This window comes from Carcharhinus amblyrhynchos, unplaced genomic scaffold (assembly GCF_965287045.1).
Source record: "Carcharhinus amblyrhynchos unplaced genomic scaffold, sCarAmb.v2.hapA scaffold_49, whole genome shotgun sequence".
NCBI lineage: Eukaryota > Metazoa > Chordata > Chondrichthyes > Carcharhiniformes > Carcharhinidae > Carcharhinus > Carcharhinus amblyrhynchos.
This window is the reverse complement of record NW_027649790.1, coordinates 2,706,736-2,731,075: the sequence shown is the minus strand read 5'-3', so window position 1 is coordinate 2,731,075 and position 24,340 is coordinate 2,706,736. Positions and strand designations below refer to the sequence as shown.

General features: G+C 46.8%; 1 protein-coding gene across 1 annotated transcript in view; it reads right to left on the bottom strand.

Annotated features, from left to right (window-relative positions):
- cdon (cell adhesion associated, oncogene regulated) overlaps positions 1 to 24,340 on the bottom strand; it is a 194,762-nt gene that overhangs the window by 162,978 nt on the left and 7,444 nt on the right. Inside the window, exon 3 of the mRNA XM_080182261.1 lies at positions 6,568 to 6,725. The gene's annotated coding sequence lies outside the window, so the exon portion shown is untranslated. The remainder of the gene's footprint in view (positions 1 to 6,567; positions 6,726 to 24,340) is intronic.

Below are 24,340 nucleotides of genomic sequence, written 5' to 3'. Positions count from 1 at the left end.
AGACAATGTAATGGGGGATATTGGGGACAGTGTAATGGGTATATTGGAGACAGTGTAATGGGTATATTGGGGACAGTGTAATGGGTATATTGGAGACAGTGTAATGGGGATTATTGGGGACAGTGTAATGGGTATATTGGAGACAATGTAATGGGGGATATTGGGGACAGTGTGTAATGGGTATATTGGAGACAGTGTAATGGGGGATATTGGGGACAGTGTAATGGGTATATTGGGGACAGTGTAATGGGTATATTGGGGACAGTGTAATGGGTATATTGGGGACAGTGTAATGGGGGATATTGGGGACAGTGTAATGGGTATATTGGAGACAGTGTAATGGGGGATATTGGGGACAGTGTAATGGGTATATTGGAGACAGTGTAATGGGTATATTGGGGACAGTGTAATGGGTATATTGGAGACAGTGTAATGGGGATTATTGGGGACAGTGTAATGGGTATATTGGAGACAATGTAATGGGGGATATTGGGGACAGTGTGTAATGGGTATATTGGAGACAGTGTAATGGGGGATATTGGGGACAGTGTAATGGGTATATTGGGGACAGTGTAATGGGTATATTGGGGACAGTGTAATGGGTATATTGGGGACAGTGTAATGGGTATATTGGGGACAGTGTAATGGGGGATATTGGGGACAGTGTAATGGGTATATTGGAGACAGTGTAATGGGGATTATTGGGGACAGTGTAATGGGTATATTGGGGACAGTGTAATGGGTATATTGGGGACAGTGTAATGGGTATATTGGAGACAGTGTAATGGGGATTATTGGGGACAGTGTAATGGGTATATTGGGGACAGTGTAATGAGGATATTGGGGACAGTGTAATGAGGATATTGGGGACAGTGTAATGAGGATATTGGGGACAGTGTAATGGGGATATTGGGGCTAGAGTAACGGGGATATTAGGGATAGTGTGGTGGGGATATTGGGGACAGAATAGTAGGGATATTGGGGACAGTGTAATGGGTATATTGGGGACAGTGTAATGGGTATATTGGGGACAGTGTAATGAGGATATTGGGGACAGTTAATGAGGATATTGGGGACAGTTAATGAGGATATTGGGGACAGTTAATGAGGATATTGGGGACAGTTAATGAGGATATTGGGAATAGTGTAATGAGGATATTGGGGACAGTGTAATGAGGATATTGGGGACAGTGTAATGGGGATATTGGGGACAGTGTAATGGGGATATTGGGGACAGTGTAATGGGGATATTGGGGACAGTGTAATGGGGATATTGGGGACAGTGTAATGGGGATATTGGGGACAGTGTAATGGGGATATTGGGGACAGTGTAATGGGGATTTTGCTGGTGGTTGTAAGGCTTTGTGAATTTACCTTGTAGCAACAGAGCTTGTGGAGGGTGGAAGCTATGGGTTTCAACCGGTCAACCACAGTCACGGGGGAAAAGTGGTTTTGCAGTGAGATGGGAAAGAGAATAAAGTACCGTGGTGGCACAGTGGTTAGCACTGTTGCTTCACAGCGCCAGGGACCCGGATTCAATTCTGGCCTCAGGTTTGTGTGGAGTCTCCACATTCTCCTGTGTCTGCGTGGGTTTCCTCCGGGTGCTCCGGTGTCCTCCCATACTCTAAAGAGGTGTAGTTTAGATGGATTGGCCATGCTAAATTGGCCCTTAGTCCACCAATATGTGTAGGTTAAGGAAATTAGTGGGGTAAATATATGGGTCCTGGGGATAGGGCGTGTATAAGATGCTCAGTTGGAGGGTTGGCGCAGGCGCGATGGGCTGAATGGCCTCTTCTGCATGGTAGGGATTCTATGTTTTGGTGCCACATTGCTCACGAAAGATAGATTTCCATTCTAGAACCTCAGGATTTTACCAGTGAGGTTTTTTTTTGAAGTGGTGGAATCAGGGCAGCCAGTTTGTGTACAGGAGTTCCCACACACAACAATGAATAAATGTTCAGATCACTTGTTTTAGTGCTGTTAGCTGAGGAATAAATATTGATCAGGACATTGGGAGATAACCCTCTTCGAATTGCTCTATGGGGTCTCTTACATTGGCCTGAGAGCATTCAACGCCACATTGGATAGCCTGGAACTCACTGCCTGAAAGGGTGGTGGAGGCGGGAAGACTCCCAACATTGAAGATGAAATGCCACAACAGGCAAGGCTAAGTGCTGGAAAATGGGATCAGAATGGATAGGTGCTTGATTACTTATGCAGACACGATGGGCCGAAGGGCCTCTTTTTTGTGCTGTAAAACTTTACGGCTGAGATTTTCCGAAACCATAAAGTCTGGAAATCCCACCTGAGGTCACTGGATCTTTGCATGGTCCGCCCCGCTTGCTTGCTACAGTTCGGGTGGCGGGCGGGATGGGAAAATTCCGCCCAATTATTCTATCACTCCTGGCAGTGCAGCACTCCCTCAGTGCTGCATTGGAGAGTCAGCCTAGGGACTGTGCTCAAGTCTCAACATGTAATCAGATTCGAATCCAGAATTTTCTCACCCAGAAGAGAACTGTGCACTGAGGCACGAATGACCCTGTATCATACAGCTGGCATAACAGTGGTCTCTGAATTGGAAAGCTGACCTCCAGATGTGGTGGGGGGGGGGGGGGAGGTGAAACTATCATCCATCAAAACCCATCTGGTTCATTAATGTCCTTCAGGGAAGGAAATCTACCGTCCTTACCCAGCCTGGCCTATATGTGACTCCAGACCCACAGCAAAGTGACTGACTCTTAACTGCCCTCTGAAATGACCGAGCCCCTCAGTTCAAGGACAATTAGGGACGGGCAATAAATATAGTGCCCACATCCCACCAAAGAATAAATATAAAAACACACACAGTCATTAAGCAGGTTATTCAAAGTTACTGCCACACTTTTTTGAAACTTTGCTTTGGTGAAATGTGAAGCATTTATCACTAATCTGGTTTCAGATAATCCCAATTCAACCCTGAGTTTTTGAATCAGAATTTCCTACATTGTAACCTTTACTCGGAATGGGCAATTTTCTCCTTTCCTGTCCTGTCAAAAATTCCATGAACACCAAATCCCTCATCACCTCACCCCAGAATTCAACTGTGAGTGCAAACCGAGACACAGAACGTCTTCCGGCAATTCAACCACATGGGGCATCACATCCAAACCTGATCCTGTCTTCAGGACACACCCAAACTTTCATACTTTTCATTAATGATCACTGGCTGGTGATGGAGGCTGGGAATCCTGATTTATTTTTCTGAGTTGAGGCACATTGAGGGCTATTGTAACACTCTAACCTGAAGCAACATTCTCTTAAATGGTTAACATTGCCAGGGCAGAAGATGAGGGGAAAATGAAGATCCTTTCCTGTATAACGGAAGTGACTTCTGTAAAATGCCAGTGTCAGTGGACGGATTGTGATGCCTCTGAGAGCTCAACAACATGGGAAAGAGGAGGGGCAGAGGGGGTGAGAGTGGGGGGAATGGGTGAGAGAGGGGGGAAGTAGCTGGGGGTGCAGTCAAAGGGGGAATGGGCAAGGGGCAGCGGGCAAGGGGGAAGAGGGTGAAGGCGGAGCAGGCGGGAATGGAGAATTTTGGAGGGGTTTGGGGACTGGTGGGAGATGGCTGTAATAAATTATAGCGGTTGGGAGGGGAGATGGGATTAAGAAATGTAATTATGAGGATGTTGGAAGATCTTCAAATAGCCAGTGCTGGAGAGATGAGCGAGTGGGACCTGAGGCAACAGAGCAGTAGTTTATGGAGGTTTGTGGACCATAGAATCAATTGAAATAGGAACAGGTGCAGACCATTCAGCCCATCAAACCTGCTCCATCACAGCCAATCTGATTGCGGGTTTAACTCCATTTTCTTGCCTGTACCCATCATTCTGACTTCCTTGTCCATCAAACATCTGGATCTTAGAAGAATGAGGGGAGATCTCATTGAGACGTATAAGATGATGAATGGGATGGATAGGATAGAGGTGGAGAGACTCTTCCCGCTCAGAAAGGACAGTAGGACTAGGGGGCACAGCCTCAAGATAAAGGGGGGGCGGTTTAGAACGGAGTTGAGGAGGAACTTCTTCACTCAAAGGGTGGTGAATCTCTGGAATTCTCTGCCCGTTGAGGTGGTGGAGGCTGCCTCGCTAAATATTTTTAAGATGCGGCTTGATGGGTTTTTGATAGGAGAGGGGATTAAGGGTTATGGGGAGAGGGCAGGAATGTGGAACTGAGCCACAACAGATCAGCCATGATCTTATTGAATGGCGGGGTAGGCTCGAGGGGCTGGATGGCCTACTCCTGCTCCAATTTCTTATGTTCTTATGTTCTTATCTCAGACTTGAATATAATCAATGAGGTAGCCTCCCCGCTCCCTGTGGATGGGAACTCCAAAGGTTAACAACTCTCTGGGAGAAGATGGGAGTTTGAGGAGGGGGGTCTGGAGGGGTTAAGGGCATTGATGAGGGTTTCAGTGAATGAACTGAGCCAGGAGCCGCAGGTGCTGTTAGGGAGGTGGAGGTAGGCGGCTGTTGCAGTGGAGATGGGGAGGCAGCAGAAACTCAGAGCAGAGTCAGACAGAACGCTATAATTCTGAACGGCCCAGTTCAGCCTGAGAGCCAGATGGACTGTTCAGCTGGAACACTGAGTTTAGTCAACACCAACATTTTCAACAGAGAAAGCTTCATCATCCACACAGCCACAAGCTCCTGTCCAGAGCCCAGCTTTCTGTGGGTTAGACCATCCAGATCCACCCAGGCTGGAGGTTAGATGTTGACTGTCACTGTACCCATTTTGGGAATCTTCCAATCGGTGAGCTGTGCTAACTCCCTCTCTCACACCCCACAGATTCTCCAGATAGTTCCTGCGATGCATAAATGTAACAATGAATTCTGATCAATGCCCTCAGCACTATTTTATTCATTTCAAACAGGTTACTCACAGGAAAGAGGCAATTTCATATATTTCTCCAGTCCTTGGAGTCTCCCTACACCATTCCTCACCCCTTCACACCCCATCTAACCTCCCTCACACATATCCCTCATAACCTCTCTCATATTCCTCACCTCCTCACAACCCCTTCCATCTTCCTCCCTCACCTCCCTCACAATCCTCCCTCACAATCCTCCTCACCTCCCTCACAATCCTCCCTCACATTCCCCCTCACATTTCGCTCACCTCCCTGACAATCCCTCCTCACAATCCTCCCTCACCTCACTCACAATCATCTTCACCTCCCTCACAATCCTCCCTCACAATCCTCCTCACCTCCCTCACAATCCTCCTCACCTCCCTCACAATTCCCCCTCACAATCCACCTCACAATCCTCCTTCACATCCCTCCCTCCCCTCACAATCCCCCTCATCTCTCTCACATTCCCTCCTCACGTCCCTCACAAACCGCCTCCCAGTCCCCTTCACCTCTCTCACAATCCTTCCCTCACAATCCCTCCTCACCTCCCTCACAATCCTTCACATCTCTCCCTCACCTCACAATCCTCCTCACCTCCCTCCCAATCCCTCCTCACAATCCTCCCTCACCTCCCTCACAATCCTCCCTCACATTTCCCCCTCACAATCCTCCCTCACCTCACTCACAATCCACCTCACCTCCCTCCCAATCCCTCCTTCACAATCCTCCCTCACCTCCCTCACAATCCTCCCTCACATTTCCCCCTCACAATCCTCCCTCACCTCACTCACAATCCACCTCACCTCCCTCCCAATCCCTCCTTCACAATCCTCCCTCACCTCCCTCACAATCCCTCCACAATCCTCCCTCACCTCACAATCCCCCTCATCTCTCTCACATTCCCTCCTCACGTCCCTCACAACCCCCCTCCCAGTCCCCTTCACTTCCCTCCCAGTCCCTCCCTCCCATTCCCCCCCCCCCCCCCATGCCCCAGTCTGAATCACAGTCTTTCCAGCATGACTGAGTCCCCCCTTCCTTGCCCAGCTCCAGCAGAGTACAAGGCTGGAGTGGCTTTGAGCAGTCCCGCTGGCTGGTTCCAGTGGTCACTGATGCAGCTCCCACAGGTTTAAAGCGCCGGCTGCACCCTCCTGACCCGGAGCCTGGGCTGACCCTGGGACTCTACCCCACAGCTTAACCGAGTTGCTGGTCAGTCTCCTCCCAACTCCCCCTCGAACCCCCTCCGGCTGCTCTGAGCGTGTGTCCTTTCCCCCACCGCCGCATAGCCCAGAAGTTGGTCCATTAAATTGTTCTTGGAGGAAAATTGCTGCTAAATGACTTTTCTGTGTAACTGGAGCAACCTGTGTTATTTTTGGATCCTGTGTAATTGCTGACAATGTCACCCGGCTACAAACTCTCACAGTGAGGGGCGAGGGGTCACTAACAGCAGTCCCTCCTCCTTGGACAACTGTCCCCTTTATCCCAACCGTCCCCTTTACCCATTCATTGCCCTTCAGTGCTGACAACAAACAAAAACTTCACCTGAACAATACTTCTTTAAACAGACACTGGCATTTAACCTGAGGTTTATACAAGATATCCACACATCCAAAATGTTTGGAAGAAAAGCCCTGGTGTCAACCTGCTAATAAAATATTAAATAATTGGGGGGGACTTACCCAGTGGGTCAGGGAACCGGTCTCCAAATGCTTTCAGATTTCACTTGTCCAGAACTTGAAGTTGCAGATCCCGCCTCTTGTGAGTTTGACGTGACACTCAGTTAGCTCAGGATTCACACAGGGCTTTCTCTCCCCCTCCTCAGCCAGCTGCTCACACCCTGTTAAACACACACCGTTCACCGCTTTAATACACAGCACCTACAGGCGAGGCCAGTTTAAAACCCTCGCTGGCTTTCCACTTGCCTCCGCGCGGACGGTGGCTCTGTAATAATTTATAGCCTTCGCAGAGTGAGGGGTGAAAAACATTATTTCAGTCTACGCTGCTTTAAGAGAAAACAGATGTGGAAGCCGAACAAAGGCTACAGTCTTGCACTAAATTCATCATTAGCCACTTTAAATGCCGCTGAACCCGGCTAAAGTTCAGCCGTGGTCAGAATCTACGGTTTCAGGATCTGAACATCTACCTGAGAAACCGGCAACATTACTCACAGCTGACAAGCAATGTGGAGTCTGCTATCATCTGGACATAGAGCCCAGCCAGTGAACACGCATTCCACAGACAGTACTCTCTCTCTCTCACACACACTGTTTCGCGATCTCGTCTCTTGTTCTCTTATTCTCTTACACAATTCTCTTGCTCCATGTCTTCTCCCTTATCTCTCTCCTCAAATACTTTTTCACTCACTCTTTCACTTTGTCTTTTCATTCCTTCTCTTCCCCTAATTTCTTTGCAAAAAACCCCCTCTCTCTCATTTTCCCTCATTCCCTTCTCATTTTCCCTCTCTCCCTCTCAGTTTCCCTCATTCCCTTCTCTCCCTCATTTTCCCTCATTCCCTCTCATTTTCCCTTCTCTCCCTCATTTTCCCTCATTCCCCTCTCATTTTCCCTTCTCTCCCTCATTTTCCCTCATTCCCTTCTCTCCCTCATTTTCCCTCATTCCCTCTCATTTTCTCTCTCTCCCTTATTTTCCCTCATTCCTCTCTCATTTTCCCTCTCTCCCTCTCATTTTCCCTCATTCCTCATTTTCCCTCTTTCCCTCATTTTTTTCTCTCTATCTCATTTTCCCTCATTCCTCCCTCATTCTCCCTCTCTCCCTTTCATTCTCCCTCTCATTTTCCCTTTCTGCTTCTCATTCCTTCTCTCCTTTTCATTCTGTTTCTCCCCCATTCTTCCTCTTCTCTTCCTTCTTCCCCTCATTCATTTTACTGTCCCTTCACTTCCCCTCCTTGCCACTTCCATTCGTTCTCTCCTTTGCAGTCTGTTACATTTTCCTTTCCTCACACCATTCTCGCTCTCTTCCCATTCTTTCCTTCCTGCTTTGTACATTATTACCCTCCAGCCTGCAGGTACCTTTTCCAATGCCACTGATTTAGGGTGATACCCTCCCCATCCGATCATACATGACCAGTCCACTGTAGCCTGCAGAATCCATATTTTCCTTTGACAGTGCAGCTCTCAAAATGATTAGACAATTTTATCAGTAAAGGCAAGAAATAATTAAAGAGAATCAGGTCCTGAGGGGAGGGGGAAACCAGCAGGTTAAAGAACTCTTGAGTTGTAACCTGCAGTGGGACTAATCTGCTTGCCACAGTGTGCTGAGAGGGTTAACATCCAGGATATGTTATTCACTGAGTATCACAGTGAGCATTTGGTGCTGCACCTAAACCTCTCCACTTGTATCAGGGAGCAGGCTGTAAATTCAGCCCAGCCCACCAGCTCTCAGCTCGCAATCTGCTCTGTTGCAACTTGTCTGTGAGCACTCTGTATTAATGATGTACCAGACAGTGTGTGTGTGTATCTGTGTGTGTATATATCTGTGCATGTGTATATCTGTCCAAGTGTATATCTATGTTTGTGTATCTGTGTGTATGTGTATATCTGTGTGCATATATATGTGTGTGTGTATTTGTGTGTGTGTATATTTCTGTGTGTTTGTGGGTGTATATTTGTGTGTGTGTATATCTGTTTGTATATATATGTGTATGTATATTTGTGTGTATGTGTGTGTATGAGACTCTATGTCTGTAAGTGTGTATATATACCTGTGTATATCTAAGTGTGTGTGTAAGTGTATATCTGTGTGTTTGCAAGTGTAAGTGTATGTCAGTCTATGTATATTTGTGTGAATATATATGTGTGCATGTGTGAGTGCATATCTATGTGTGTATCTGTCTGTGTGCGTATATCTGTGTGTATGTGTATCTGTGTCTGTGGGTGTAAGTATCTATCTGTGTGTGAGTATATCTGTGTGTATGTCTGTCTGCTTGTGTATATCTGTGTGAGTGTGCATCTGTTTTTGTGTGTGTGTGTTTGAAGGAATGGTAGTGAGTGAGAGGGAGTTGAGAAAAGGAGTGTGTGAGAGAAGGAGGGTATAAACAGAGTAATGGAAAATGCAGAGAGAGAGAGGAATGTCTGTGAGAGAGAGGGTAAATAGAAAATGGAGAAAGGGGAGAGGAGGAAAATGAGAGTGGGAGAAAGAGCAACAATTAAGTGGAGAGGCACGGAGGTGAAAACAGAGTGAAAGAAAACAGAGGGAGCAGGAAGAGAAAGAGAAACACAAAGTTGGAGAAAGCAAAAGTAGAAAGAGGGAGAGAAACAGAGAGAAGAGAAACAGAAAGAGACATGGAGGAGAGAAAGAGGCAAAATGGAGAAGGGAGGAGAGAAATAGAACCAGGGCGTAGAAAGAAAGAGATTGATGGAGAATAATGAGAACAATATATGGGGGAAAAGAGAAGCAGATTGTGTACAAGGCAGACAGTGAAAGAAATGGAAAGAAAGAAATGAGAGAGGGAAGCAGAAAAGGAGAGAGAAAGAGAGAGACGATAGTGTTAGTGCTCGGAGCTACTCAAAAGCTCCTCTTACATTATCCCAGCCCTCCTGCATCCCGATGATGTGATACTGCCCATGCCAGGGGCTTACCCCGAGGTGCCCACCTTGCTCATTGAGTCATCGGCTACAGATAGTAAATGACAGGCCTCTGACTCCAGGATGGAGCCAGGTGTCTTTCAGCCTCAACATCAGCACACTGCTGTCAAAGTAAATCTTTGTTGTTTTTTTTTTAGTTGGGCTAATCTGTCCCCCGAGGAGATTTAGAGGTGGATTATCCGAGTTTCTTCAGCGTCTGAGTACCTGAACACATTCCACAGCACTCTCCTGGATAGGGCAAACCACTCAATCTCTTCAGGGAGGTTCCTCAAATCACCGGGGAGAGCTACAGGGGGGCAATTTGACCACCACCCTCCCCCCTGCCCATTCCCGACTGACTGAAACCAGGTGGCGGGGGTCCATTTTAACTGGAGGGGGTGGGGGGAGGTGAGTAAATCTACCCTCTTAATGGTGCTTTAGTTACATAGATAAATAAACATGTAACTCAAACCCCACAGTTATGTACCCATTATATAACCAGGGCAGCAGTCGGAGCATCGACATAACCTATACACTGTAGTACATTGGACAGGCTAGCCTGGTATTTGCTAGAATAGTGAGAGGTGATTTGATTGAAACATAGAAGATCCGGAGGGGTTTTGATGGACGTGGAGAGGGGCTTTCCACGTGTGGGAGAATCTAGAACTCGGGGTCACTGTTTTAAAACCTTTAAAACGGAGATGAGGCAAAAATGTTTTACTCAGGGTCGCGAGTCTCTAAAACTCTCCCCCTGAAAGCAGAGTCTTTTTAAGACAGAGGTAGGTAGATTCTTCATGTGAATCATCAGGGGTGAGCAGAGTGCAGATTTGAGGTTGCTACTGTAACCTCATTGAATGGCAGAGCAGGATGGAGGGGCTGAATGGCCTACTCCTGCTTCTTGTTGGTATTCTATATATCGAACATTCACACTATAATGTACACTCAAATCATCTGGGAGAGCTACAGGGGGCAATTTTATCTCCCCCCCCCTCCTTGCCCAATCTTTTCCCTTTCCTACTATTTTTTACTTTGTCTCTAGCCCTTGATTTCTCTGCCAATCACTTTCCTTATTCTCCTTACAGCCTTTTCCCCTTGTTCTTAATTCCCCCTGCTCTGAATCTTTGCAAAGATTCCCACCCACATCTCCCTGCCATATTAGTTTAAACCTTTCCCAAACACTCGAACAAGAATACCTCCTCCCTCCCCCCGCCGACCCCCGGCCATCAATCCCGATCCTGCCCAGGTGTAACCGGTCCAGTTTGTACAGGTCCCACCTTCCTCAGAATGGATCCCGATACCCTAGGAGTCTGAAATCCTCCCCCGACACCATCTTTTCAGCCGAAGTATCCTGCTGTTTCTACCTAACTGGCATGTGGCACAGGTAATCGTGAGATCACTACCCTTGAAGTCCTATTTGCAGCTTGCTTCTTAGCTCCCTATATTCTGCTTTTAGGACCTCATTTTTTTAACCTATGTCATTTTTACCAATGTGTACTATGACCACTGGCTGTTTGCTCTCCCGCTTCAGAATGTCCTGCAGTCACTCTGAGATATCCTTGACCCTAACACAAGAGAGGTAACATACCATCCTGGAGTCTCAGAAATGCCTGTCTATCCCCTTTACAATTGAATCCCCTAGAATCATAGACCTTACAGTGCAGAAACAGGCCCTTCGGCCCATTGAGTCTGCACCGAACACAATCCCATCCAGGCTCTACCCCCATATTTCTCCATATTATACCCACTAATCCCTCTAACCTACACATCCCTGGACACTAAAGGGCAATTTCTTAGCATGGCCAATCAACCTAACCCGCACATCTTTGGACTGTGGGAGGAAACTGGAGTACCCGGAGAAAACCCACGCAGACACGAGGAGAATGTGCAAACTCCACACAGACAGTCACCCAAGCAAGGAATCGAACTGGGTTCCCTGGAGCTGTGAAGCAGCAGTGCTAACTGCTGTGTTACCGTGCCATCCTTTCTTAAAGCTACCAAGCCAATGTACAGAGTGGACAGGACAAGTCCTTAATCCCTCTCCTTGCTTGCTCCAACATCCAATTCAAATTCAGTCCCCAATTTAAATCCCTCGGGATAGATCTTGATTAAAGAGGTATTGGTGAACAGGCACCCACCTTACATCACTATGAGGGTCACTCAGAATAAAAGTGAGGAGAGGGGTCAATGCCAATTCACCATCTCCCAATCCACACAGTCACACAGTAGGCAAATATCACATACCTTCGTATCCCCTTTGCAGTGTGGGAGGGTATAATTACAAAGTGATATTTACATCACCAATTCTCATTATGAGTGTGGACACAATTATAAAGGGAAGGTCAGCAGGGTGTGTACCCTAATGTATTACAGAAAGACCATGCAGGAGAACTTCGGCACGCAGCTGGAATGAAATGGGGCAGCTGTCCCATGAATTTGACCCTCCTGGTTTCTGGGGGATGAGAGGGTTTGTAATGCTGGGCTGCTGCTGGGCTGCAGATGGACATTGCACTAATTTTCCACTGCCAAATTCACACACGAACACCTTGATACGGCAAGTAGTGGGTGCCACAATGGTGGGATGTGTGCATGAGTGGTGTTAATCTTTAAGCCCATCAGCTGATCAAATGTATTTTGAACAGTTTAAAAGGACTTCTAAAAGGCAAGCGAAGATACCAACTTAAGATGGCTGCTACAAATCATCTGATATCTGATACTAGCGGTTTTCTGGGAAGTTCCAATATGAAATACAAGTAAGACATGCCCGGACACCATCATGGAATGTCACATCTGCTGATGTCAAGAACTACTTTGAAAGATTTACTGAAACTGTACTGGACCTCTATTTCTATAAGATTACTTCTCAAGCAGAGATAGAGATATGAATTTTCCTGTCCCGTCCACCACAGAAATTGTAGAGGGTGGGACACGGACCACGCAAAGATCCATTAATCTCGGGCAGAATTTTCAGGCATTGGGAAAATCCCACCCGGAAAGTCTGGCAGGACAACAAAACGGATAATGAATCATTCAGAAACTAATGATTGGGACATTATAGACCATGGGACAATAGACACAGTTGGTTTATATAGCAGCTAAGCAAATACCTTCTGAAAACATTATGGAGAGGGAGGCCTTGTGGCTAGAATAATAACTCCTGAAATTTATTTTAATGTAGCCTAAAAACTGCAAACAATAGTCTGGGAAGAACCTGCCAAAGGACTGTTAATACTCTTGCTGTCCCATTTTCTCACAAATTAATATCCGACATTGTTACAGTTTAAAAATCTAGCACAGAGATTGTGAATTTTCTGTCAAATGCCGATGCAAAAAAAAATCAACTTCTAGAAAAGGTGGATTCCGTTTTAAAAAGAAAATTGTCTCCAGTAATTACAGTTTTACTTGGACTTCAACTCCTGGCATCGCAAGACCACTGTGGGTAAAAATCTGCTGCAGGCAAGGGTTCAAAAACAGGGAACTCTCAATTTTTTAGCATTGGAATGTAGTCTGACCGAAAGGTAATTTCTTATTGCAGAGCTTGTAATTCTGTATGTGTGAGTGGGTATGCATGTTGTGAAGGTCAGGTGTGGATTGGCCTTTTTAAATATTTACCAGTGTTAAACAATGACAGACCTGTAACCATCAATACTGTACCCCAGCATTACACAATGCCAGACCTGTAACCATCAGTACTGTACCCCAGCATTACACAATGCCAGACCTGTAACCATCAGTACTGTACCCCAGTATTACACAATGACAGACCTGTAACCATCAATACTGTACCCCAGTATTACACAATGCCAGACCTGTAACCATCAGTACTGTACCCCAGTATTACACAATGACAGACCTGTAACCATCAACACTGTACCCCAGCATTACACAATGCCAGACCTGTAACCATCAGTACTGTACCCCAGTATTACACAATGACAGACCTGTAACCATCAATACTGTACCCCAGCATTACACAATGCGACCTGTAACCATCAATACTGTACCCCAGCATTACACAATGCCAGACCTGTATCCATCAGTACTGCACCCCAGTGTTACACAATAACAGACCTGCAACTATCAAGACTGTACCCCAGTATTACACAATGCCAGACCTGTAACCGTAAGTACTGTACTCCAGTATTACACAATGACAGACGTGTAACCATCAGTACTGTAACCCTAATTACACAATGACAGACCTGTAACCATCAGTACTATACCCCAGTATTACACAATGCCAGACCTGTAACCATCAGCACTGTACCCCAGTGTTACACAATGACCAAAGTGTAACCATCAGTACTGTATTCCTATGTTATACAATAATAGACCTACATCTACTATTATTGTGTCCTATGTTATACAGTGATAGCTAGGCTTGTATCCACTAGTACTGCACCCCAGTGTTACATAATGATAGACATATAACCACCAGTACTGTACAGTAATAGAGGTGTACCGACCAGTATTATATCCCAGTAATATACAATGCTGTAGCTCAGTATTATAAACTGACAGACCTATCCACACCAATGTTATATTATGCATTAATATACCTGTACACAGCCAGTGTTTTGCAGTAAAAAAAATGTAGCCAGACTGAGTGACAGAACTGTGCCCGCCATTATGTCAGCGCTCTGTAACTCAAAGTACCCCAAGTAAATTTGGGAAGAGGAAGCCTGTGCACTGGTGGGTGTGTTTGCACAGTTCAAGTGGACACAACAGGGTAAGTTTCACTCTCTTGCCTTCTGACTTTTCTGAAATCCCAGTGATGACAGTGGGACTAACAAATCAATCAACTCAGAGTGAGAGCTGGTTGAACACCCAGTAGTCAGAGGATGTTAATACAGGGACACGGGCAGATAATCTCCCGTAATAGGAGTTTAAACAACAGTGGCATCATTTGGGCCTGGCACGTTGAATGGTAAAGCAAGGCCCGAGGAGCTGAAGACAAAAACAAACGTGAAGCACAGATAGACACAGGAAAAGTCCTTCAAGTGTAATTTTAAGCAGAGCCAGAGGATTTAGGAGGATTACCAGGTACAGAGGGAGAACAGTGAAAATATATTAGATTAAAGGATGTGAGAGTCTCAAAACAACAACTATCTATCTCGTCAGCTTGTGATATCCATTGGACAGAATGTTCATCTGGTTGTATGTTTTAAATGATCTTTTATCCATAAGCTCAGAGATTTTAGAACATAGAGCATAGAAAAACTACAGCACAAACAGGCCCTTCGGCCCACAAGTTGTACCGAACGTATCTCTACCTACTAGGCTTACCCATAACCCTCAATCTTACTAAGTCCCATTTACTCATCCAGACCCTAAAGAATCCACCTTTTATTTCAGAAAAGATCTGACTCTTCCTCCAAGTTGACTGGAGTCAGTGGATAGCTACCCACAGACCCAGGACAGGTGTCAACTTCAACCCCACCCTCTTCATCATGGAAGAATCATAGAATCCTACAGTGCAAGAGGAGGCCATTCAGCCCATCAAATCTGCACCGACCTCAATCCCACCCAGGACTTGTCCCCATAACCCCAAACATTTACCCTAGCTAGTCCCCCTGACACTAAGGGGCAATTTATCCATGGCCAATCCACTTAAACGCACATCTTGGGACTGGAGCACATGGAGGAAACCCACGCAGACACTGGGAGAATGTACAAACTCCACATAGACAGTGACCCGAGGCTGGGTGAGGTGTGAGGCAGCAGTGCTAACTACTGTGCCACCACGCTGCCCTGTAGTCCAGTTTGAGAGTCGGCCTAATTAGCCTTGCTTCTCATTCCCTGCCGTGGAAATAAAAACTGACCTGGGCACTGCCCCTGCCCTCTTCCCCCACCATCCCCAATCCATGCTTTGGTTTAGTGGCTCACCCTCGTGCCTCTCAATCAGAACCCTGTGGGTTCAAGTCCCACATAAGTCTTGATAACAAGCTGGGCTGCTACTCCAGTACAATGCTGAGTGAATGCTGCACTATTGTAGGTGCTGGATTTGGCTGAGACATTAAACTAAGGTCCTGCCTTAGGGACTATATAGAGAAAAAGCAGGGCAGTATGTCCTGATGTCCAGACCAATATCAACCAACATCATTAAAACACATTATTGGTTTTATTTTTATTCTTTCCCTTGGCTGTGGACGTCAGTGGCAAGGCCAGCTTTTTACTGCCTATCACTAATTATTCTTGAACTGAGCATCTTGCTCAACCAAAGCAGAGGGGAGTTAAGAATCGATCACATTGCTGTGCTTCTGGAGTCACATGTAGCCCAGACCAGATAAGGAGGGCAGATTTCCTTCCCTGAAGAACACTAGTGAACCAGATGGGTTTTTCCGACAATGCCATCAGTAGATTCTTAATTCCAGATTTTTAAAAATTGAATTCACATTCCACCACCTGCCATGGTGGGATTCGAACCCGGGTCCCCAGAACATTAGCTGAGTTGCTGGATTAATAGCCTAGAGTTAATATCACTAGGCCATCGCCTCCCCTAATGCTTTACTTCGAAGCAGCATTGCTAAGACAGATGACCTGGTTATACATTGGTTATATATTTTATTGCTGTCTGTGGGATCTTGCTGTGCGTAAATTGGCTGTCGCATTTTCCACGTCACAACATTGAATGTACTGCTGGCGTTTTGCAACGTTCTGAGGTTACACAAGCTGCTGTGGAAATGCAAGTCAGCGTACTCATTTTCCTGATTTTGTGACCAGCTTTAATAAGCCACAGTGTTCAAAATCCCTACAGATCAAACCTCAGTAGAGTCTTTAACAATTTGCATACACAGGGTTAGCTCCTGGCAGCTACCAAGACTCTAACTCGGCACAAAACAATGACATTTCCTTCCACCGAGGCAGATATCTGAGTGACAGGTGGGTTTTGTGCTGTCAATGCGTCCAGGCCACATTCCTGCTGCCTGCAATTTCTACATTTTTTTACAGGCCATTTCTGAAGTGCCTCAATCACAGTAAAAAGTCTCACCACACCAGGTTAAAGCCCAACAGGTTTATTTGTAGCAAACGGCACTAGCTTTCGGAACTGGCTGTTCCTTCGTCAGGTGGGTGAAGGAACAGCCAGTTCTGAAGGCTAGTGGCGTTTGCAATAAATAAACCAGTTGGGCTTTAACCTGGTGTGGTGAGACTTCTTACTGTGTTTACCTCAGTCCAACACTGGCATCTCCACATTGTGCCTCAAGCAGCCAGAGATCCATGTCAGTAAAACCAGACCCAGCCCTGGTGATGGCCCATCAAATGTTTGAGAGGCAGAGTCTCAGACACGCTTAGCATCAGCTCACTGACCTTGACCGTATACCGTTCTCCCCCACCCTCAACACCCCACCCGTGCCCTGGTGTGAATTTCTCACCTTTACTGGGACCAGAAGATTCAAATGGCACACAAAGTCTTCCCCAATACCCCATCTCTCCCCCCAACACCCCCCACACCTCCACCAGTCTCCCCATAACCCCCACCTCCAACACTTTCCCCTAATCTCCCATCTCTCCCAACCTCCGACAGTCTCCCCCACCAGTCTCCCCAATCCCCCCCCACCCATCTCCCCCAACCCACCTCCCCCAGTCTCCCCATAACCCCCCCACCTCCAACACTTTCCCCTAATCTCGCATCTCTCCCAACCTCCGACAGTCTCCCCCACCAGTCTCCCCAATCCTCCCCCACCCATCTCCCCCAACCCACTTCCACTTGACTCCCCATAACCCCCCACCTCCAACACTTTCCCCTAATCTCCCATCTCTCCCAACCTCCGACAGTCTCCCCCACCAGTCTCCCCAATCCCCCCCCACCCATCTCCCCCAACCCACCTCCCCCAGTCTCCCCATAACCCCCCCACCTCCAACACTTTCCCCTAATCTCGCATCTCTCCCAACCTCCGACAGTCTCCCCCACCAGTCTCCCCAATCCCCCCCCCGACCCATCTCCCCCAACCCACCTCCACCTGACTCCCCCAATCCTTCAGCCCCACTTCCAGCCGTTTCCCCCAACTCCCCAATCCCCCTGCCTCCGCTCGTTCTGTACCTCTAATGAGCAATTGACCAACACGTGCTGGGCCTCTGCACTAAATGTGGGCCTCTTGCTGCATTCAGCAATGCGGTTGTACGCTCTCCAGCTGGGTTAACTGGCCCTTCAACATTCATACCCATTAAGAGCCTCATTAGCTGCTCAAAAGGTGTTGGGTGTCATTACATGTGTGGGTTGATTGGCTGCAAGTTTCTCATTACAACTAACAAACTCACATTCTCAGGAGAGGTTGCAGACTCGGTGTTCCTACGATTTTGTTACCAGCTCATAAATTACTGTGAAAAAGATGGCCATTTGACCCAGATTTCAGCGAAAGAGGGAAACACGGCCCCAGACTGTGAAAAACACCTCCCAATATGGGAATTATTAGGCCATGAAAGTCCGTCTCCTTATATATTTCATTATTCGTCCTGGGATATGTGTTTTGCTGGTGACGCTAATATTTATTATCCACTCCTAGTAGCTTTGAGAAGGTGGCTGTGAGTCTTGTTTTTTAAAAAATAATGTTATTCCATTCTCAGAGTTATAAAGCCAGTGTGCAGAGTGGAGGGGGGGGGGGGGGGGGGGGGGGGAGGGTGGAGTTCAATCCACCTGATTGCTTGCTCCGAAAAAACAATTCAAATTTATGGTCCCGGACAAGGGACATACCAGATACAAGCTGGCAAGAACAGCTCGTACACCGATCTCATGCCTGAATTAAAAATAAAATGACTCCATTCTTAAAGGTAATGCTACAGAGTGGACAGGGCTGACCTGAATCCATCCTCTTGCTGACTCCAAAAAAAACACAAATTCAAATTGAATCCAATTCATGGTCCCCACAAGAGACACGAACAAGGTCCAAGCAAGAAAAGGCACTGAGCCCCATCTTGAGCTTGATCTGACACTTGATCTTAGCCAACAGGCTGAGTCCTGACTCACTGGAGTGTCATATTTCACAGGAGAGACAATTATTTCAGTACAGGACAGGACTCACAAATTGGTTGGACTAGGTATAGATAGCAGGTTTCCTTCCCTCAAGGGCATTACTGTCTGAAAGACGTGCTGGTTAGGGTGCACTGACTGTGCTAAATTCTCCCTCAGTGTACCTGAACAGGCGCCGGAGTGTGGCGACTTGGGGATTTTCACAGTAACTTCAATGCAGTGTTAATATAAGCCTATTTGTGACATTAATAAATAAACTTTACGACATAGAACATAGAACATTACAGCACAGTACAGGCCCTTCAGCCCTCGATGTTGCGCCGACCGGTGGAACCAATCTAATGACCCTCTAACCTAAACTATTCCAATACTATCCATATGTCTATCCAATATCCAATGACCATCTGAATGCCCTTAAAGTTGGCGAGTCCACTGCTGCTGCGGGCAGGGCATTCCATGCCTTTACTACCCTCTGAGTAAAGAACCCTCTGACATCTGTCCTATATTTATCACCCCTCAATTTAAAGCTATGTTCCCTCGTGTTAGCCATCACCATCTGAAGAAAAAGGCTCTCACTGTCCACCCTATCTAATCCTCTGGTCATCCTGTATGCCTCAATTAGGTCACCTCTTAACCTTCTTCTCTCTTATGAAAACAACCTCAAGTCCCTCAGCCTTTCCTCATAAGACCTTTAAAAACTGAACCAGTTGGGTTTTTATACAACAATTTGACTTGCTTCCATGGTTACTTTCACTCACACTATTATTTTATTCCCAGATTAGGAATGGGGTTTGAATTGTGAGATTTTTAAAAATTCATTAACAGGATGTGGGCATCACTGGCAGGCTAGCATTTATTGCCCATCCCTAATTGCCCTTGAGAAGGTGGTGGTGAGCCTTTATGAACCACTGCAGTCCCTGGGCTGTACGTACGCCCACAGTACAGTTGGGGAGGGAATTCCAGGATTTTGACTGTCAATGGGATTTGAACACCGGCTTTATGGATTAATAGTCCATACCTCTGGGTTGCCACATCAATCTAATCTACTTAAAGCCCTCTTCTATATCCTGCCTACCTTAAAACAGACACCACAGGAGGATTCCAGCCCTCCAGTGGGGTTTACTGTTGCTGCCATGAAGTCAATGGGTTGTAAATGGCTCGGCACATTTTCCAGTCCTGCTGTGGTGGGGCTGGAAAATCCTCTTGACCACATTGATGGCGTTCAGTCCATAAGCTCATAAGACATAGGGAGGGGTTCTTTGACCTCACTCATCCCAAAACTGTAATATCCCTCCCGAGCTCAACAAACTTTTCCATGGTCCACTGCTTGCCTGCTCCGATTCCTGTGGTGGGCGGGGCAGTAAAATTCCCACCATAGGAGCAGAAGTGGGCCATTCTGCCCATTGCGTCTGCTCCACCATTCACCGAGGTCATGACAGACCTGATGTGACAATCCTCAACTCTATCTTCCCACCTAATCCCCGTAACCTTTGATTCCCTTACTGATTAAAAATCTGTTAAACCATAAGACATAGGAGCAGAAGTCCTTCTCCGGTAGCCTATTTCACAGCTCCTTTACCATTTCTCCTGACTTTTTCTAGCACCTATTGCCTCTTTTAACCCATCCCTCCAAATATTTGAATCCTTTGCCTCAACCAATCCAAATCAAGAGCTGCAGATTGGTGTCCTCGGAAGCTGATAGACTAGTTCCCACTGGGACAGGCTAATCTAGTGATGACAGCGTGATGTAAAAATATTCTGAGCATCTACAGTGAAACTAGTTATAAGAATTGAGGAATGTGCAAATCCCTCTCGATGAGATCTAGATTTTTTTTAACGTCACTCTGGAGAAACTCAGGTGAAAGATCAAAGGTCATCGCAAAGCTGAGGGGGTTAAAAGAGCAGACAAGGTTCATAGAGCAGATGACACCAGACTCCTGTAGATAGTGGCAGAAGAAGAGAGCAGAGGGAGGTGAGGAGTTCAGATTGATCCAGGGGAAGAACGGGTTACAGCAAAATTCAACATTTAAATAGCGCCTTTAGCTTTGCAAATTGTCCCAAAACTTTTCACATGAGTGTTATCGAACAAAGATTAGCACCAAGTCAAAGAAGATTTCATTAGGCGAGGCTGGTCGAAAGCTTGGTTAAAGAGGCCAGTTTTAACTTAAAGGGACTTAAAGGGGGAGAGAGGTGGAGGAAATTCCAGAGCTCAGGGCTTGGAGAGCTGAAAACATCTCTGCCGATGGCAGAATGAAGATTGGAAGATGCATGAGAGGCCCAAACCAGACGAACTTAGAGACCTTTAGGGTGCAGAGATAGAGAGGGGTAGCTAGGCCATGGAGAGATTTGAACTATTGAATACAAGAGTTGGGAAACGATGTTACATGTATATAAAACCTTGGTTAGGCCACACTTGGAATTGCACTGGGAGCTTTGGAGAGAGTGCCAAGAAGGTTCACCAGAATGTTACCTGATCTCAAGGGCTATGAGGAGAGGTTGAATAAAGGTTGTTTTCACTGGGAAGAAGGAGGCTGAGGGGAGACCTGATAGAGGTTTATAAAATTATGAAAGGCATAGACAGGGTGGATAATCAGAGGCCTTTTCCCAGGGTGGAAGTGTCGATTACAAGGGGGGGGGGGGGGGGGGGGGGGGCACAGGTTCAAGGTGAGAGGGGGAAAGTTTAAGGGTGATGTGCAGGGGAGGTTTTTCACGCAGAGTGTGGTGGGCACCTGGAATGCGCTGCCAGAGGAGATGGTGGAAGCAGGCACAGTAGCAACATTTAAGAGGCGTCTGGATGGGCACGTGAACAGGGAGGGAATAGAGGGATATGAACTGAATAAGGGTAGAAGATTTTTTTAGTTCAATTAGGGCATCATGACTGGCACATTTTTGGAGGGGCCGAAGGCTGTATCTTTCCTTGTTCTTTGTTCTTCTTCTTTGAACTGAGAGATAGGATGATGAGGATTCCGAGACTAGGAAGAAAGTAGAATTTAACAAAATCGGAAAGATGGATGTGGAGATTTCCATCTTTGGGTAGGATAGTGTGCAGTTGACAAATCTGCAATGTTAGCTTCCACGGGTCAGTATCAATCCCAGGGTCTAACTGCACACATGAAGAATGAAAACCATCAACTTAGCTAGCAGTGCTTGGCCCAATTAAACTGCTTCAATCTTTGTGTCTGGGTCCTGTTTTTAGTGCCCTCTGCAGTTTAAGTGCTTACACTATGAGTCATAAGTTATTTCAGTGAAATAGAAACTGTTATCACGCATTTGAGCTGTCATAACTGTGAAAATGCTTTCCATATTTAGTCACAGTGGGCCGATCCATTCATGAAAATATTATTCTCTGAGTTTCCTTCTCCCCTCCCACCCAGTCCTGTTCATGGTGGATCACTGCAGCCAGTCAGAGAGAGAGGGAGGTGACTTGCCTTGTGATGTCACCACATGATCGATTACCTCTGATCCAAAAATATTTTCATTGAATTAAAAAGATGGAATGTTCCCAGAAGGCTCGTTCTGTAACATGGACTCCCAGTCTAGAATTGAGCTTTCAAAATCTCTGCGCCAATTAGCTGATTCTCGCAATACCATCCCCACAAACACTCCCAGGACAGGTACAGCACGGGGTTGGATACAGAGTAAAGCTCCCTCTACACTGTCCCCATCAAACACTCCCAGGACAGGTACAGCACAGGGTTAGATACAGAGTAAAGCTCCCTCTACACTGTCCCCATCAAACACAGTAAAAAGTCTGACAACACCACACTCCCAGGACAGGTACAGCACGGGGTTAGATACAGAGTAAAGCTCCCTCTGCACTGTCCCCATCAAACACTCCCAAGGACAGGTACAGCACGGTGTTAGATACAGAGTAAAGCTCCCTCTACACTGTCCCCATCAAACACTCCCAGGACAGATACAGCACGGGATTAGATACAGAGTAAAGCTCCCTCGACATTGTCCCCATCAAACACTCCCAGGACAGGTACAGCACAGAGTAAAGCTCCTTCTATATTGTCCCCATCAAACTCCCTTTACAATGCCCCCATCAAGCATTCCCAGTGCAGATACAGCAAGGGATTAGATAAAGAGTAAATCTCCCACTACACTGTCCCCCCATCAAACACTCCCAGGACAGGTACAGCACGGGGTTAGATACAGAGTAAAGCTCCCTCTACACTGTCCCCCCATCAAACACTCCCAGGACAGGTACAGCATGGGGTTAGATACAGAGTAAAGCTCCCTCTACACTGTCCCCATCAAACACTCCCAGGACAGGTACATCATGGGGTTAGATACAGAGTAATGCTCCCTCTACACTGTCCCCCATCAAACACTCCCAGGACAGGTACAGCACGGGGTTAGATACAGAGTAAAGCTCCCTCTACACTGTCCCCATCAAACACTCCCAGGACAGGTACAGCACGGGGTTAGATACAGAGTAATGCTCACTCTACACTGTCCCCATCAAACACTGCAAGAAGTCTCACAACACCAGGTTAATGTCCAACAGGTGGTACCTGACGAAGGTTCAGACGCCCAAAATCTAGTAGCTTTTGCTATCAAATAAACTTGTTGGACTTTAACCTGGTGTTGTGAGACTTCTTACTATGTTTAGCCCAGTCCAACACCGGCATCTCCACATCATGCTCATCAAACACTCCCAGGATAGGCACAGCATGGTTTAGATACAGAGTAAAGCTCCCACTACACTGTCCCCATCAAACACTCCCAGGACAGGTACAGCACAGAGTAAAGCTCCCTCTATACCGTCCCCCATCAAACCCTCCCAGGACAGGTACAGCACAGGGTTAGATTCAGAGTAAAGCTACCTCTACACTGTCCCCATCAAACACTCCCAGGACAGGTACAGCATGGGGTTAGATACAGAGTAAAGCTCCCTCTACACTGTCCCCATCAAACACTCCCAGGACAGGTACAGTACAGGGTTAGATACAGAGTAAAGCTCCCTCTACACTGTCCCCCATCAAACACTCCCAGGACAGGTACAGCACAGGGTTAGATACAGAGTAAAGCTCCCTCTACACTGTCCCCCATCAAACACTCCCAGGACAGGTACAGCACGGGGTTAGATACAGAATAAAGCTCCCTCTACACTGTCCCCCATCAAACACTCCCAGGACAGTTACAGCACGGGGTTAGATTCAGAGTAAAGCTCCCTCTACACTGTCCCCATCAAACACTCCCAGGACAGGTACAGCATGGGGTTAGATACAGAGTAAAGCTCCCTCTACACTGTCCCCATCAAACACTCCCAGGACAGGTACAGTACAGGGTTAGATACAGAGTAAAGCTCCCTCTACACTGTCCCCCATCAAACACTCCCAGGACAGGTACAGCACAGGGTTAGATACAGAGTAAAGCTCCCTCTACACTGTCCCCCATCAAACACTCCCAGGACAGGTACAGCACGGGGTTAGATACAGCATAAAGCTCCCTCTACACTGTCCCCCATCAAACACTCCCAGGACAGTTACAGCACGGGGTTAGATACAGAGTAAAGCTCCCTCTACACTGTCCCCCATCAAACACTCCCAGGATAGGTACAGCACGGGGTTAGATACAGAATAAAGCTCCCTCTACACTGTCCCCATCAAACACTCCCAGGATAGGTACAGCACGGGGTTAGATACAGAGTAAAGCTCCCTCTACACTGTCTATAAAATGTTGTGTAGATTGCCAGAACCTCAGGATCCTTCACAGTCTCTCTCAGTCTGAGTGCCAGATTACTGCCAATTACAAGGGATGGAGAGGAGATGCTGTAAGTGGGTGTTTCTGCAATAAAAGCAGAGGGTGTTGGAATTCCACAGCATGTCTGTAAGCACCCCCAGAGAAACGACAAGCCAATGAGTCAGGTGGTGACCCTCCAGCAGAAAAGAAGAA